We start from the raw sequence: 17,215 nt of genomic DNA on the forward strand, positions 1-17,215 counted from the left end.
GGTGGTTTCCCACTATAAAAGGCACGAGGCACTCACACTCCGCCTCTTTCCACTAGGGACATCTACAGAGTGAGTCTGGTGTACATATCACGTAACGCATACAGCACGTGGCTAAGAGCTAGTCTGGTTCAGTCAGATAGAGAAATCACACTTAGGTTAGTAGAGAGTCAAACTCACAGAGAACTGTGCTAACTGTGTGACAGGTTTAATAAATCAAATTTAACTAACTTCAGGGTCTGGAGTCTACTTCAGTTATAGCTGCATCCAGTTGCAGCCCATGTTATCTCAGTGTGCTTAACAAGACAGTGCCCTCAGCTGTTTCTTGATATCACGTGGCATGAATTAAGTTGGCTGAAGACTGACATATGTGATGCTGGGGATCTCCAGAGGAGACCGAGATGGATCATTCACTCGTCACTTCTCGCTGTATATTAGTCACTGGAGTCTTTCAGCACAGAAACAGTATTTGATGGTCGACCCACCATGTTTATGCCAACCATCAAATACCAATCTACACTAATCCCATTTACCAGCACTTGGTGTAGTCTACTTGCCTAGGTGATTTAGGTGCTCATCCAGGTACTTCTTAAATGTTGCGAGAGTACCTGCCTCCACCACTCTCTAAGGCAGCTCGTTCCATATTTCCACCACCCTCCTTATACAAAAATGCTTCCTCTGGTCCCCTCTAAACCACTTACTCCTCACCTTAATCCTATGCCCTCTGGTTTTAGACCCCTCTGCAATGGGGAAAAGATTCTTACGATCTACACTATCTATGTCTCTCATAATTTTGTATCCCTCTATCAGATCCCCCCTCAGCCTCCTCTGCTCCATTGCGCATGGCACCAGAAGTAATCCAAAGATTACAACATTGGAAGTCTTCTCTTTAATCTGCTACCTAACTCCCTAAATTCCCATTGCAAGACCTCATCCCTTTCTCTACCAATGACGTTGATACCAATGTGTATCACGGCCACTGGCTGCTCCCCCTCCCCCTTCAGAATGCCCTGCACCCGCTCTGAGACATTCCTCATCCTGGCATCAGGGAGACCATTCGAGAGTCTCCTTTGAGGCTGCAGAAACACCTGTTGTATCCCCCTACAATTAAGTCCACGATCACTAAAGCTCGCCCAGTATTTTTCCTTCCCTGCTGTACAACAGAGCCAACCGTAGTGCCACAAACATGGCTGTTGCTGATTTCTCCTGAGAGACAACCAGTATCCCCAACAATTGAGAGGGGGTGACCACAGGGGTCTCCTACAGTACCTGGCTACACCTACGATTCTTCCTGGTGGTCACCCAAGACTTTTTAACCTGTGCAGCTATTGCTTGTGGTGTGACCACCTCACTAAACATGCTCTCCACTGTGTGCCCATTCGCTACTCCGGGCACACAATCCGGTTATTCAGGAGCTGCAGCTGGACACACTTCCTGCACACATTGGCACCAGAGACACTGGAAGTGTCCTTGAATTCCCACATATTGTAGGATGAGCATTCTATGGGACTGAGCTCTCCTGCCATACCCTTGGACTGAGCTCTCAGTTTCTCCCTTAAATTTAGAGTAGAGATTACACAAGGGACCTTCCTCTACTTTAAACACTAGCTAGTCCAAAACTAACATCCTGAAAAGAGTTAAGGAAGGGAAGAAATACCACCTTATTGTTACTCATCAAACAGCTGCTGCACATCACTTTCTGAATAGTGATGTCACTCTGAGCTCTGCCAGCTCACCTCCCTTTTTTTGTTCTGGAATCCTTTGCTTCGCCCCGTTGTTTCCTCACAGGTTAACTCCCAATTGTGATCTTACCAAGCAATAGCAAGGTTCACGAAACAATACATAACTTTACCCACTACTCACTAGATCAGTTCTCACACTCCCTCTCAGTGCTTATGAAGCTCATGTGCATTCTGCTCCTGTCCTGAGACTGAGCTCCGTACTCCGTCGTTTTAGCTTCACCTTCTCCCTGCTTTCAGTCATCTGCAAAGCACTCTCCTTTAGCCAAGCAGCACTCACAGTACAGCAAAGCAGCAATATTGTTGGAAATGCTTCACCTTTAACTTTTGCACTGATGTTCTGGGTTCGTCCATAATTTGAGGATGGTGATACTTGTGGAGCCTCTTCCTCCAGTGAGTTGTTTAATTGTCCACCACCACTCACGGCTTGATGTGGCTGAACTGCAGAGCTTAGGCCTGATCCATTGGTTGTGGACTTGCTTAGCTCTGTCTATTAATTGTTGCTTGTGCTGTTTGGCCACAAGTAGTCCTGTGTCATAGCTTCACCATGTTGACACCTCATTTTTAGGTATGCCTGTTGTTGCTCCTGACATTTTTCAGTGAGCCATGCTTGATCCGCTGGCTTGGTGATAATGGTAAAGTATGGGATATGCCAGGCCATGAAGTTACATGAAGATTGTAGCTGAGTACAATTCTGCTGCTGATGGCCCAAAGAACCTCATGGTCGCCCAGGCTTGCGTGGCTTGATCTGTTCAAAGTCTATCCCATTTGCCATTCAACATGATAGAGGGTATCTCCAATGAGAAGATGGAGCTTTGTCTCTACAAGCACTATGTGTTGGTCACTCCTCTCAATATTGGCATGGACAGATGTACCTATGGCAGGCAGGTTGGTGAGGATGAGGTTAAGTATGCTTTTCCAACTTGCTGATTCCCTCACCACCTGTTGCAGTTCCCTCACCACCTAGTTTAGCAGCTATGTCCTTTAGGACTCAGCCAGCTCAGTTAGTAGTGGTGCTACCGAGCCACTCTTGATGATGGACATTGAAGTCACCCATCCAGGGTACATTCTGTGCCCTTGCCACCCTCAGTGCTTCCTCCAAGTGGTGTTCAAGAGGAGTACTGATTCATCAACTGAGGGGGTGGGCAGTACGTGGTAATCAGCAGGAGGTTTTCATGGGGTCCGGAGTCACTGTTGAGAGCTTCCAGGGCGACACCCTACGGACTGTTTGCAAAATGCATATATGGCTTCACGGAGGTCAGATTCCCCATTTTAAATAGAGGAAGAAAATCAGATTTCCTCCCACGCACCATTCTTGTCTGGCGTGTGGGGTTTTAGAAACCCATTAAAATCTAACCCTTACATTGATGGAAAGTTTGAAATTGAAATTAATACCTTCTGTTCTTTCATTCTCAAAACGTAGTCTGTTATTTGGACATTATGAATGCTTCGCTGATTTTGAAGTGCTAACGGATTTCAGGCAGGTATTCCATTAATCTAAGATTGAATGACATGACCTGACCCCGCCCCTTGACCCGAGCCCATCCCCACCTCCTGATCCGACCCGGCCTCCATCACCCTTACCTGGCACCACCCCCAACATCCCAATCTAACCCAAACCCCCACCCCTCTAATCAGCATTCATCTTCCCCACCGAACCTGAATCTCACCCCTCCTGACCTGACACCCACTTAGAATCATAGAATCATAGAAGTTCACAGCATGGAAACAGGCCCTTCGGCCCAACCAGTCCATGCCGCCCAGTTTTTACCATTAAGCTAGTCCCAGTTGCCCGCACTTGGCCCATAACCCTCTATACCCATCTTACCCATGTAACTATCTAAATGCTTTTTAAAAGACACAATTGTACCCGCCTCTACTACTACCTCTGGCAGCACATTCCAGACACTCACTACCCTCCGAGTGAAGAAATTGCCCCTCTGGGCCCTTCTGAATCTCTCCTCTCTCACCTTAAACCTATGCCCTCTAGTTTTAGACTCCCCTACCTTTGGGAAAAGATGTTGACTATCTACCTTATCTATACCCCTCATTATTTTATAGACCTCTATAAGATCACCCCTAAGCCTCCTACGCTCCAGGGAAAAAAGTCCCAGTCTATCCAGCCTCTCCTTATAACTCAAACCATCACTTACCTTCGCTCTGGCCTATTATTTTCAATGGGACATTTAAACTCACCTGCTTTACTGCACCTCGTGTCATAAAAAGAAGGTGTGTCCTCCTTCAGTCTGTTTCTTTTGGATTTCGACACTAGACCTAAGGATATGCTGAGCTGCCTGGATCTCACCTGGTGAAATCCTCATCCATGCTTTTGTTGCCTCTAAACATGTCTATTCCAATGAACTCCAGGTTGTCTCTTGTGTTCTATCCTCTGTAAGCTTGAGATCATCCAAACCTCTGCTGTCCATGTCCTAACTCACACCATGTACTGTGCATCCTTCATCCGCATGCTTTCTGATCTCTGATATGGACTCCACGTTAAGAATTGCCTGAATTTTAAAATTCTCTCCTTGTTATCAAGTTCCTCAATGTCTTCATCTCTCCCACTCTGTAATCACCTACAGCTCTACATCATCCAAGTGACACGGGTTCTCGGACAACTGCAGGTATGTTAGGCATTGTCTGTAGACCTTGGTCTAGCGAAATGGCTCCGAACGACAGCTTTCTGGGGACCATCCTTTGCGTGAGGAATAGGCCCTGCCACCACTTCCTCTTGACGGCTCTGCTCCTGTCTGTGGAGAGCTAGGCACCACCTTTGACAACTTGTTCTTATCTCCTGTCTATGAGTGAAAAAAATGACAGCGAGATTATCAGGCTCCATGTTCCTGATGGTCTCCTCACTGCAGTATCAGAGAGAGGACCTTGACAGTTAGTATTTGTCGCCTAAAGACCACATTTTGTCCATCATCTGAAGCTGCCTTTCAAAGCGCATTGACTTATGTCCTGGCCACAACTTTGATGCCATTCCTTACAAGAGATGCTGCAAATGCAGTTGCAGACCCCACACAACCCTTGCCCTTGCTACTTGTCCAAGTGGTGACAGCTTTGTCAACCCTACTGAATCCAGAGCTCTAATCTCAGGTGCAGGCTTTGTCCAAACCTTCACTCCAAGGCCTTGCAGTCAACCTGGTCCTTGGGGTATACTTGGCAATACGCTCTTTAGCACACACCCAAGGATTAGGAACGCTCTGCTCAGGCAGTTTCCTATTGCCAACTTTCTAAAGGGATATAGTTGGTTGCCTGTTGAGGCAATGGTACAAGCAAGTCATGGCAGTCATCAATTTTGGAAGTCAGTGTGCCAAGACTTAAATGCTGAGCAGCAATCAGTAGCACTCACACACATATGTGGTGCTTGAGTGGGCATAATTATGGGACTAGTTTGACTCTAAGTATGCCAATTGAGTTCAGGTTGAACGGTCCCAGCTGCAAAGGAGTAGGATGACTGACATGTTTTTCAATTAGCCTCGCCCTTGTCAGCACCCACGTCCAGAGGCCCCTTCACCACCACCCCGAGATTAAGTGGAACTGTCAGTATGTGATGATTCCCCACCACCCCAGCCCAGTGCCACAAGCTTCCCTTACCTCTGCGAGACCCTTCCAAGATGCCCATACCCCAGACTTTCATTTCCTCTGCGAGGCCCTTCCAAGTAGCCCATGACACAGCAGCAGAACCCTCCAAAAAGCTGCTTTTCAGACTTGCCTGTGAACCCCCAACTCCTCGAGTCAACCCCTGTCTCCCTTGACTCACCCCCTTGTCTCACCCAACTTGCATCCCAATCTCCCTCAACTCAGCCCCCCCCCCCAAGGGCAGCATGGCAACCCAGTGGTTAGCACTGTTGCTTCACAACTCCAGGGTCCCAGGTTCGATTTCCGCTTGGGTCACTGTCTGTGTGGTCTGCACGCTCTACCCGTGTCTGCATGGGTTTCTTCCGGGTGCTCCGGTTTGCTCCCACAAATCCCAAAAGACATACAGTTAGGTAATTTGGACATTCTGAATTCTCTCCCTGTGTACCCGAACAGGCGCCGGAATGTGGCGACAAGGGGATTTTCACAGTAACTTCATTGCAGTGTTAATGTAAGCCTACTTGTGAAATAAAGATTATTATTATCTTCGCTGACTTGCCTCTATCTCCCAGAAGTCAACCCCAGTATCCCAGAGTCAATCCCCTGTTCAATTTTGTGACCCCCGACTCAACACCCATAAAACTCAGCTCTAACCTTGTGTCCCTCGAATCAACCACCATTATGACATCATGCCATCGTGGATGGGTTTTTTGACGTGCTTCCCATATGATTCCCATATTCGACAGCAACAAACGTGGCCCGCTACTGTTTGGGGCAGGGGAAGCTCTGTTATGGGCCAGGGTTCAGAGAACCCCAAAGTGTATCATGGAGTTCACCTGACCTACAACTTTTAATAGATTGTGGTATGGGGAGCACACGGCTCACTCTACAGGTGTGGTACAGCAGAAATGGAAAAGTATTTTTAAAAACAAAACAATGTTTATTCTATGAACTCAAGTTAACCATTTTAAAACATAGTGAACATCTTAGCAACCATTAATTCAAATACAACCCCCAAAGACTACAACACTAAGTAAACCTTTAAGCTTTCCTTTTTAACATCCATATGATTTAAAACAAAACCTTCAACAGAAGCACATCAGGTTAAAGTCACTACTGAAAACATTTATAATTCTGAATTCACCAAATGATCAAAAGATAGTCTTTTGATGGCAGAGAGAACAGCAGTACATCTGCTTGGTCTGGCTTCAGCTCCAACACTGAAAACTAAACTAAAATACACCCTGCAGCCTGCTCAAAAACAAAAGTAAAAAGCTGACAGACAGCCCAGCTCCACCCACTCTCTGACATCACTGCAGTAGTAAACACCCATTTCTTAAAAGGTACTCTCACTACAGATATTTATATACATACCCATTTATAAACACCCATTTCATAAAGGTACTCTCCCATGACAGCTCGCAACCTCCTTTCATGTCAACGTGAACATAACTTTGGACATCTCACGATATTTTCCACTCACGTTGCTAAAACCGCCCAATGAGATCAGAAGCGGAAAATCCTGGCCTTTAATTTAAAGTCCATTTCAACATGTGACCACAAACATTTGGTCATCACTTTACCATAGTTTAAAAAACAAAGAACAAAGAAATGTACAGCACAGGAACATGGCCTTCGGCCCTCCAGACCTGTGCCAATCATGATGCCCTCAGGAAAAAAATCTTTCTGCCCTTACTCGGTCCGTATCCCTCTCTTTCCTCCCGATTCATGTACCCATCTGTATGCCTCTTAAATGTTGCTAATGTGCCTAATCCACCATATCTACTGGCAGAGTGTTCCAGGCACCCACCACTCTCTGTGTGAAAAATGTACCCCGCACATCTCCCTTAAACTTTCCTCCTCTCACCTTGAACCTGTGCCCCCTTGTAATTGAGTCTTCCAGCCTTGGAAAAAGCCTCTGACTATCCACCCTGACTATGCCTCTAATAATTTTGTAGGCCTCTATCAGGTCTCCCCTCAGCCTCCGTCTTTCCAGTGAAAGCAATCCTAGTTTATTCAACCTCTCCTCATAGCTAATGCCCTCGAGACCAGGCAACATCCTGGTGAACCTTCTTTGCACCACTTTCTCCAAAGCTTCCACGTCCTGATAATGTGGTGACCAGAACTGCACACCAGAAACACTGTGCCAACGGAGGGCTGCCCTTTAGAGGAAATGTGAAGCTGGTGGATTATACGGACATTAAAGATTCCGTGGAACTAGTCTGAGGAATTCTCTCAGCGGTTTGGCCAACATTCCTCCCTTAACTAACAAAAGAAAAAAGGTTCATTGGACATTTGTCTCGCTGCGGTAAGTGGAATGTTGCTGTGTGAAAAATGGCTCCACATTTGCTTACTGAACAAAATGATAAAAAGAAAATCTTGTATTTACATAGTATTTTCACAACACCAGATGTGCTCAAGCACATTTCAGCCAATGAAGTACTTTTGAATTGTAGTCACAGCTGTAATGTAGGGAATTGTAATTCACTGTGTGCAAAACGCTTTGGAACATTTCTGAGAGAGGTGAATGCAAGTTATTTCTTTGATCTTGTGCACAGACTTGCAATTTGAGTGGCAAGGGGATCTTGAATATAAATTGGACTGAAAACAGCAACTGACTTCCTTTTACCTACCACAGAGATAGCTGTTCTTTCAGTTAAATCAGCACAGACCAAAGATTAAATCTGGGCTTTCCTACCTTCACGGATTGATCGAACCATAGAATGATAAGCAGCAAAGAATGAGGCCATATGGTCTGTCCTAACAATATCAGCACTTGAAATAAAAATCTGCTCACATCGTCCCATTTCCGTGCTTTCACCGTAGCCCTGCAAATATTTCCCTTCAAGTATTTATCGAATTCTCTTTTGAATGTTACTGTTGAATTTGATTTCTCTGCTTTTAGGCAGTGGAGACTATGTCCAGTAAAGTGCAGGTTAGGTGGATTGTCCATGCTAAATTGCCCCTTAGTGTCCAAAGATGGGCTACGGGGATAGGGTGGAGAAGTGGGCCGAGGTAGGGTGCTCTTTCAGAGGGTCGGTGCCGACTCGATGGGCCAAATGGCCTCCCTCCGCTCTGTAGAAAGTCTATGGTTCTATGACAGCCGATGAAGCAAAAAAAAAACCTGTTTGCTGATGAAACCTCTGGTTCTTTTGTCAATAACCTTAAACTTCTGCCTTTTGGTTACCGATTCCACTACTACTGGCAAGTTTCTCACCATTTACTCTAACAAAACAGTTCATGATTTTGAACATCTCTGTCAAATCTCCTTTTAAACTTCTCTGCTTTACGGAGAACAGCCCCAGCTTTTCCAGTCTCCCCACACAACTACAACCCCTCAACCTTATTCTGACAAATCCCTTCCACACCCTCCAGAAGGCCTTTACCTCCTTTCTAAAGTTTTGAATACAATATTCCAGCCTTAACCACTGTTTGGAGTTCAGCATAACTTGGTTTATAGAGCTCCGAGTCACACTATTGACTGCTTTGATCCTCTGAGTCTTTGGATGAGTGTTAATGAAACCTTTTAATTATTACATCCATTGATGGAAAACATTCAATGGTTTTCTTAACCATTGTTAATTTACAGTTCTTCAGAACACAGAAACTGAAGTAGGCCATTTAGTCCACAACCAAGTTAGCCTTCTACTCAGTTAGATTATGGTTGTTCAGTACCTTCCCTGCCTTAAAACCCTTACCAAACATATCTATACTGCTCTTGGAAATTCTAATTAATCCAGAAATCATAGCCTTTTGGGGAAAAGAGTTCCAGATCTTAATCAACCAAAATAATCCCCATGCCCCAGTTATTAATTGAGTTGTGCAGGATTTAAATCGGGGGATTAATTTCCTTGGAGCTTCTGCCACTCCATCGCTGAGATTTTGTTGGAGATTTGTGTGAGTTTATTTGTTTTCAAAAGTTGCCTGTGAGTTTATAGTAATATTTAATCAGTAAAATGCAGGTTTTAAAAATTTATAGAACTAGTGTTTCTTAGCTCTGTGAATTACATGTGTTTTGTTCAAATATATTTCTTATTGGGCTTTATCAATTTTTTTTACAGTAAACGCAACAAAGTAAAAAAAATAACCAGTGCAAAACAGAAGAAGAATTATAGCAGACACAGGAACAAGCATAACATAGAACAAAGAACATAGAACATACAGTGCAGAAGGAGGCCATTTGGCCCATTGAGTCTGCACCGACCCACTTAAGCCCTCACTTCCGCCCTATCCCCGTAACCCAATAACCCCGCCTAAACATTTTGGACACTAAGGGCAATTTATCATGGCCATCCACCTAACCTGCACATCTTTGGACTGTGGGAGGAAACCGGAGCACCCGGAGGAATCCCACGTAGACACAGGGAGAACGTGCAGACTCCACACAGACAGTGATCCAGCGGGGAATAAATTCTGAATAAATATGGCGAAATTCTCAATGGCCCGTTGAATCGGGCGTCAGGGAAAAAAACGAGGGCAGACTTCTCTCAGCCCGGGGCCGGGCCGGAGAATCGGCACGACAGGCGCGAATCGCACCACGCCGCCCCATCGCCGGGACGCGATTCCCCGCAGAGCGGAGAATCGGCGACATTTGTGCAGGCGTGGTCAGCACAGCGCCGATCGGGGGCCGCTCTACGTACCCCCCTCCGCCGATTCTCAGCCCGGGATGGGCCGAGCGGCTGTAACAAGAATCCTGAATCCCGCCGACGCTGATTTAACATGCTCTGAGCCGGAGGGACCTCGGCATGGAAGGTCCGGGGGTGGCCTGTGGGGGGGGGGAGGGGGTACCCGATCCCGGGGGGGGAGCCTCCTTTGTGGCCGGACCCGCAGTCGGAGCCCAACGATCGGCGGGCCGGCCTCTCGGGCTGGGGGCCTCTGTTCCTCCACGCCAGGCCCTGTAACCCCACGTCATGTTGCGCGGGGCATGCGCGGAGAAGGGAGCCACTGGGCATTCGCGCCGGTGCCACTGTGCATGCACGGACTCCGCAGCTCCCAGTTCATGCCGGGATCAGCAGCTGTAGTGACGAGGGTCACTCCAGTGCCGTGCTGGCCCCTGACGGAGTTTCCAACGGCGTCAACACTTAGCCTCAGGATCAGAGAATCCCGCCGCGGGTTTCATGCCGGGAGCCAAAACTGTTGCAAGTTTCCTGGTCCACCCCGTCAGACCCAGCGGGAAAATTCAAAGTCTTCATATGCACTCATTTGAATGCAATTATTGGGTTGCAAGCCCGGTGCAACAACCTCCTGTGATGCTCCCACACCCTCTCTCCTCCCTTCCCAACCGGACGTCCTGCTGGCATGAGTTGGTACAAGTCCTAAGAAACAGGGACCTGGCGGGGACTTTGTGGGTGGGAGGGGGGGGGAGGCCATGAGTACCCTCCCTACAAACCCCAATGAGTGTCAAGGGAGGCCCTACATGGGGGGCTTGGGCTGGGCTGGGGATTGCTCAGGCCGGGGGGCATATCTTTCCTGGGATGGGGTCATTTGGCTTTCCATCTGCAGCTTTTAAATCATTTAAACAGAAATCAACATGTCAAGATGAAAGATGTGGGAAGAAGATTATTATTATTAAGAAGACATTCCATGCAGTGCTCAATTATTAGCATCTCCCCTTAAACAGGATAAAAGACATTGGGCAGAATTCTCCGAGCCTCCGTGCCGAAATCGTGATCGGCGCGGGGGCGGTGACTGGGCGTTGATGCCGAAATTCAGCGCAATGTTGCTCCCGCGAATCTCTCGGCACGAATCGTGCGTGCACTTGACAGACCCCCCCCCCTCCCCCCCCCCCCCCCCCCCCGCAATTCACCGAAGAAAACCGGCGGAGTTTCCGACGGCATGGGTCTAACCACGTTTTGCCTGTCGGAAACGGTCGGCAGCAGCTGCGGACTCAGTCTGGGGACGCCCTGGTGGGGGGTGGGGGAATCCTTCACCGGGGGGCCTCAGGGACGGCCCGTGATCGGGGGCCACCGATCCGCGGGTGCGCGCGATCTCGGGGGGCCTATATTTTCGGGGCAGTTCCGCGGTGTGAGTCAGCCACGTTGTGCAGGGCGGTCGTCAAAGTCCGCCGCCATGCACATGCGCGGACTTCTGACCGGAAGTGCTGGGTCCCGTATCAGCAGGCAGAACTGCGTGGAGAACTCCAGGGCCCTGCTAGCCCTCTTGAGGTAGAAGAATCACTCTGGACTTTCTTCTGGGAAGTCCAGAGTGAAACACTCATGTTTTGACGCTGGAGTGGGGACATAGCCCCATTATTGGAGAAACCTGCCCAATAACCTCAGACAAACAACACCATCATCATGACAGAGTCCTGGCTGGAGCTTTGGGTTTGCCCAAGTTTCAGTCCCTCAGTCCAAAACCTTGACCCTCATAGGCAGAACATAATTCATTCCAGCTCCCTTGAGTTGCATTCGGACATCATCGCACGTAATCTGCGTTGCCACCGGAAAGTCCTGTAAGAAGGAAATCCTAGCTCTCTCGTGGATCCGGTCCCACCCTACCTTGCGATCTCCAGGATCTCCTGGTGATCTTCAAAATTGTGGAAGTGAATGATTATAGGCCTTGGACGAAGATTGCCCCTTGGGCCTTAACAACAAGATGCAGTGCGCCCTTTCCAATTTGAAATGTCCAGTCTTCACATCCAGCTCAAGGAAACGTGGTAACCAGTTCTCAAAGAATTTAATACAAGCCTTACCCTCCACTCCTTCAGAGAGGCCAGTGTCTCCAACCTCAGCTCTCCATATTTTCCAGGATTTCGGACATACCACACAGCTGGTTTTCCAAGGATGGAATTTGCGCTTCCGCCGAGGAAGTAACATGTCCGATATTCAGGATTCTCTTCTCCACACCATCAAGTCTTTGATTAGTATTCTACAACTCTGCACGCTGAACCTTTGATTAATAACAAGCATAATATCCGCAGTCCCCATCTTCACTACCTCCGGGAGTGCCTTGGAGAGCGCCAGAATGAGAGACCTGTCGAGGATCAGGTCGCCATATTGGATGGGCGGTTCGACGCTTGTAGAATCTCCCTGCACCCCTTTATCGCAGGGTTTCTTGACATTTCTCGACATATTCTTACCAATACCCATCCAGAAGTATTCCAATGACATAATATCAATTACCAATTCAAGGTTTCGGCAGATAAGTACCAGATAATCAGAATAAGCGCCAGAGCCTGCGGAAAAGCAACTTTTCTCGTGCCAGCATCGCGTGATCCCTCCTGGTTCTCATTACCTGCATTTTGAGTGTACCCCAAGCAATAAGTCAGTTTGTATGTGTATTTTTTCACATTTTACTTTCTAGCATTGTTGACTGTTGCCCTTTTACTGTAGTAAAATTTAGTCTGGTATATTTAAAACGAAAATCAAGAAATACTTTGAGGTTAATGAGCAATTCACTGTGGTTAAATTAAAAGAAGCATTCCCAGCAGAGAAATTAAATATTATTGCGTGAAATGTATCCAATTGCAGTGGAAATGAGAAGTCATTACATCAGTATTAAAAATTAATAAAATTCACCTTTTGATATTGACCATATTTAATTAGACTGCAGCCTAAACAATAATTTAACAGAGAATCGATATGAATGCTTATTCATTTCACTGTGATTAAACATGGAAATTGTAAAGTGATGGTGTTGCCTGCAAGGGTTTCATGATGTTTTGTAAACTGATAGGATGTGAATTCATGCCACTAGTTACCCACCATAATGAATCCTTGATCTCCACAAGTCTGCCATTGGGATGATAAGCAGAGGTGGGTGGCATGGTAGCACAGTGGCTAGCACTGCTGTCTCACAGCTCCAAGGTCCCGGGTTCAATTCCGGCCTCAGGTGACTGTGTGGAGTTTGCACTTTCTCCCCGTGTGTGCGCGGGTTTCCTCCGGATTCTCCAGTTTCCACCCACAGTCCAAAGATGTGCAGGTTAGGTGGATTGGCCATGCTAAATTGCCCCTTAGTGTCCAAAAGGTTAGGTAGGGTTCCTGGGTCACGGGGATAGGGTGGGGGTGTGGGCTTAAGCAGGGTGCTCTTTCCAAGGGCCGGTGCAGACTCGATGAGTCAAATGGCTTCCTTCTGCGCTGTAAGTATTCTATGAACATCCTGACAGAAATTACACCCTATCATCGCCACATGCCTTTTAGCTTAAAAATGAAGTTGATTGAATTTTGGAGCTTTGTCAGTCATCCATTGCTATGGTCTCAGCCAGGCACAGACAAAAAGAAACCTGGGGCGGGATTCTCCGTTATCGGCGTGATGTCCGCCGACCGGCGCCAAAAGCGGCGCAAATCCCACCTGCATCACGCCGCCCCAAACGTCGCTAAGTCTCCGGCCCGGAATGGGCTAGCAGCGACGTGGCGCTATCCGCGCTGGCTCACGTGGTTCATGCACGCCGCACGGCGTGATGGCTCAAAAGACGCGCTGCTCCCCCCACCCAACCAGAAGACCCGACCGGATGGCCGCCCGCCGCTCAGCCCCGAGGTTCCAGTCCCGTGACATTGAAGGCGCTCCTGGATGCAGTGGAGCAGAGGAGGGAGGCCCTGTATCCCGGACACGGCCGCAGAGTTGCCCCACGCCACAGCCGGCGTCTGTGGAGGGAGGTGGCAGAGGCCGTCAGCGCTGTGGCCCTTCCCCCATTTCCCCAAGTGAATCCAGCCCTAACCTTAACCCCTGCAATACACGCGCAGCCGATGGCGTGCATTCATATACCTGCCTAACACTGTTGCCTTTTACCCCTGCCACCACCCCCCACAGGAGAAGCGCACACACAACAATAGGGAGCATGTGAGGACTGGAGGAGGCCCAGCTGATGAGAGGCCACTGACCGAACACAAGGGAAGGGTCCTGGAACTGGCTGGCGGACCTGAGGACCGGGAGGTTGCTGATGCAGAGATCAGGGGCCCACCAGCAAGTGAGCCACCGACAGCCCGTCCCCATAACCCCCCTCCCCCATATCCCCCCCTCCCCCAGATCACCTGATCACTGCCTGCGTGTCTAACCATGCATGCTTCATTGTGTATCGCAGGAGCAAACGTCGAGGCACCCATCCCCGCAGATGCAGACTGCCCGCATGATGCCCCTCGGAGACCACGGGAGACGGAGAGACCCAGACCCTCCGGCATGCGACGCCCGCACGATGCCCCTCGGAGACCACGGGAGACGGAGAGACCTGGAGCAACAGGGAGACGGCGCCCCCGTCTCATGTGGGTGCGGTGACGCAGGCGTGTGCCACCCAGCGACGAGAGGGGCATCCATAGGCCCCCGTCACAGCCGAGCCACAAAACCACAACCCAGGACACCCCTACCCAGGACACCCCTACCCAGGAAACTGAAATACAGGACGATGACACAGATTGGATGGGCGGAGACGAACTGCCACCCCAAAGTGCCATGGACTCAGAGTCGGACGATGCGCACGACACAACGCCACTGCTGTCACCAACACCCTCCACCATCGCAGAAACACTCACCTCGGTTGGGCACTTTAGTGATGAGGCATCTGGTACACTCACTGGTGCACACAACACAGCCGTCCCGGTACAGCAGGCGGAGGTAGGAGCAGCAGAGGGGCCGGGCGGTCGGAGGGCAGCCCGGCGCAAGTGAACATCTGCCGCCCAGATGGATCCCGGGTTCCTGGAGTTACCACACCCACACATAGATCCGATGCAACCACCGACCCGGAGACGAGCGAAGAGGGTGACGGGCAGCTTGCAGCGGCTGCAGTCGCAGGTGGAGGAGTCCACCCGTGTCCAGGAGCAGGCAATGGTGCCGGTCATGCGTGCCACCCAGGCCGACACCGCATGGGTGGCCTCCGCGGTGGAGGCAATGGGTGCGACGGTGTCAGACATGGGGAGCGGTTTGCGAGGCCTGGGGCTTTCCGTGCAGGTGGCGTCTGTGGCCCAGGACATGGCTGCCCTTTCACAGGAGGCCATGAGCCAGCGCCAGCGGCAGATGGCAGAGGGGCTCAACTCCGTGGCACAGTCTCTGCAGGCCATGGCCCAGTCTCAGCAGGCCATGGCCCAGTCTCTGCAGGCCATCGCTGAGGGCATTGACGCCATTGCCCATGTGCTAGCCGGCGTCGCACAGTCACAGACAGGGATTGCCAACTCCCTGAGCTCCATGGCTGCAAACCTGCAGACCATTGACGATACCAGCACGGGCCTCCAGGACTGGCAGTGTCAGATGTCGGGGGGGCGTCGGATGGCCAGTCCGTTCGCATCCCCCACCCATGTAGAGGCCTGGGGCCATCGGGAACCCCGAGGGAGGAGGAGGTGCTGGGGCCTGTTCCGGGTCCCATTGTAGGGGAGGTCCCAGAACACCTCAACACTTTGGGCTCCCCCCCTTCCGTCCCAGGTGCATCGGGTGGGCAACGGGCAGGACAGGCTGGCAGCTCACCATCCCAGTCGCCCGGGCCGCAGCCTGGCCCATCTAGGCCAGGACGCCCCAGGAAACGGCTGCCAAAGGGATCCCATGTCAGAGGGCAGGAATCACAGGAGTCCACCTCCAGTTCTGCTGCATCCCATCAATCGCGCCCTGGACCATGGGGAACCCAGCCACGGCAGAGAAGCCCACGGCCCGGGCACCTTGGCTGGCCCGGTCCACAGGGAAGCGGATGTAGCGGTGCGCAATGGCATATAGGGCGTCTGTCACTGCCCGGATGCACCGATGCACCGATGTCTGCGATATGCCGGACAGGTCCCCACTCGGTGCCTGGAATGAACCCGTTGCATAAACGTTCTGAGCCACCGTAACCTTGACGGACACGGGGAGAGGGTGTCCCCCGCCAGTGCCAAGCGGTGACAGGTGGCGCCAGCAGGTGGCAGATGTGTGCCACAGTTTCCCGGCTCATCCGGAGTCTCCTCCTGCATTCCTGGTCCGCGAGGTTCTGGTATGACAGCCGGGGCCGGTACACACAGGGCGTCCTCGGGAACGACGACATGTTATCATTGCCCATACCCCTTCCTCCCCCCCAGCCAGGTGGCATGGACCGCATGGGTCCGACTGTTGGAGGCTGGCACCTGGCCAGGTTGACCAACTCACTTGGCCTCGCACCCCCCTCCCCGGCACGGACCCCCACCCTCCCCACGTCCCTCCCCGGCACGGACCTCCTCCCCGTCCCCCTCCCCGGCACGGACCCCCCCCCTCTCCCCGGCACGGACCCCCCCCCAGTCCCCCTCCCCGGCATGGACCCCCCCCATCCCCCTCCCCGGCACGGACCCCCCCCCCCCCGTCCTCCTCCCCGGCACGGACCCCTGTCCCCCATCCCCCCCTCCGGCACGGACCCCCCCCCGTCCCGCCGTCCCACCACGTCCCTCCCCAGCACGGACCCCCGTCCCCCCCCCCGTCCCCCTCCCCGGCACGGACCCCCCCCCCGACCCCCTCCCCGGCACGGACCCCCCCAGTCCCCCTCCCTGGCACGGACCTCCCCCGTCCTCCTCCCCGGCACGGAACCCCCCCCGTCCCCCTCACCGGCACGGACCCCCCCGTCCCCCTCCCCGGCACGGACCCCCCCCCGTCCTCCTCCCCGGCACAGACCCCGTCCCCCGTCCCCCTCCCCGGCACGGACCCCCCGTCCCCCCGTCCCCCTCCCTGGCAGTCATCCTCCCGTCCCCGGCACTCACCCCCCTCCCGGCACTCCCCCGGAGCGCAGCCCATTCTAACCACCCCCCCCCCCCCCCCCCCCCCGCCGCACACACACACACAACCCTACACACACCTCTCCCCCACACATACAGACTGCAGCCACGCCATCGCCTCTCCAGCGGCCAACCCCCCCAGGCCGTCACTCACCTCCATGCTGGTCGGCGTCAACCATGAGCACTGGTTGAAGCCAATTAACAGGTGGTTTGATTTACGCCGACGTAACCAGTGATCACGTCGGCGGGACTTTGGCTCATCCGGAC

This window comes from Scyliorhinus torazame, chromosome 15 (assembly GCF_047496885.1).
Source record: "Scyliorhinus torazame isolate Kashiwa2021f chromosome 15, sScyTor2.1, whole genome shotgun sequence".
In the NCBI taxonomy this organism is placed as follows: Eukaryota; Metazoa; Chordata; class Chondrichthyes; order Carcharhiniformes; family Scyliorhinidae; genus Scyliorhinus; species Scyliorhinus torazame.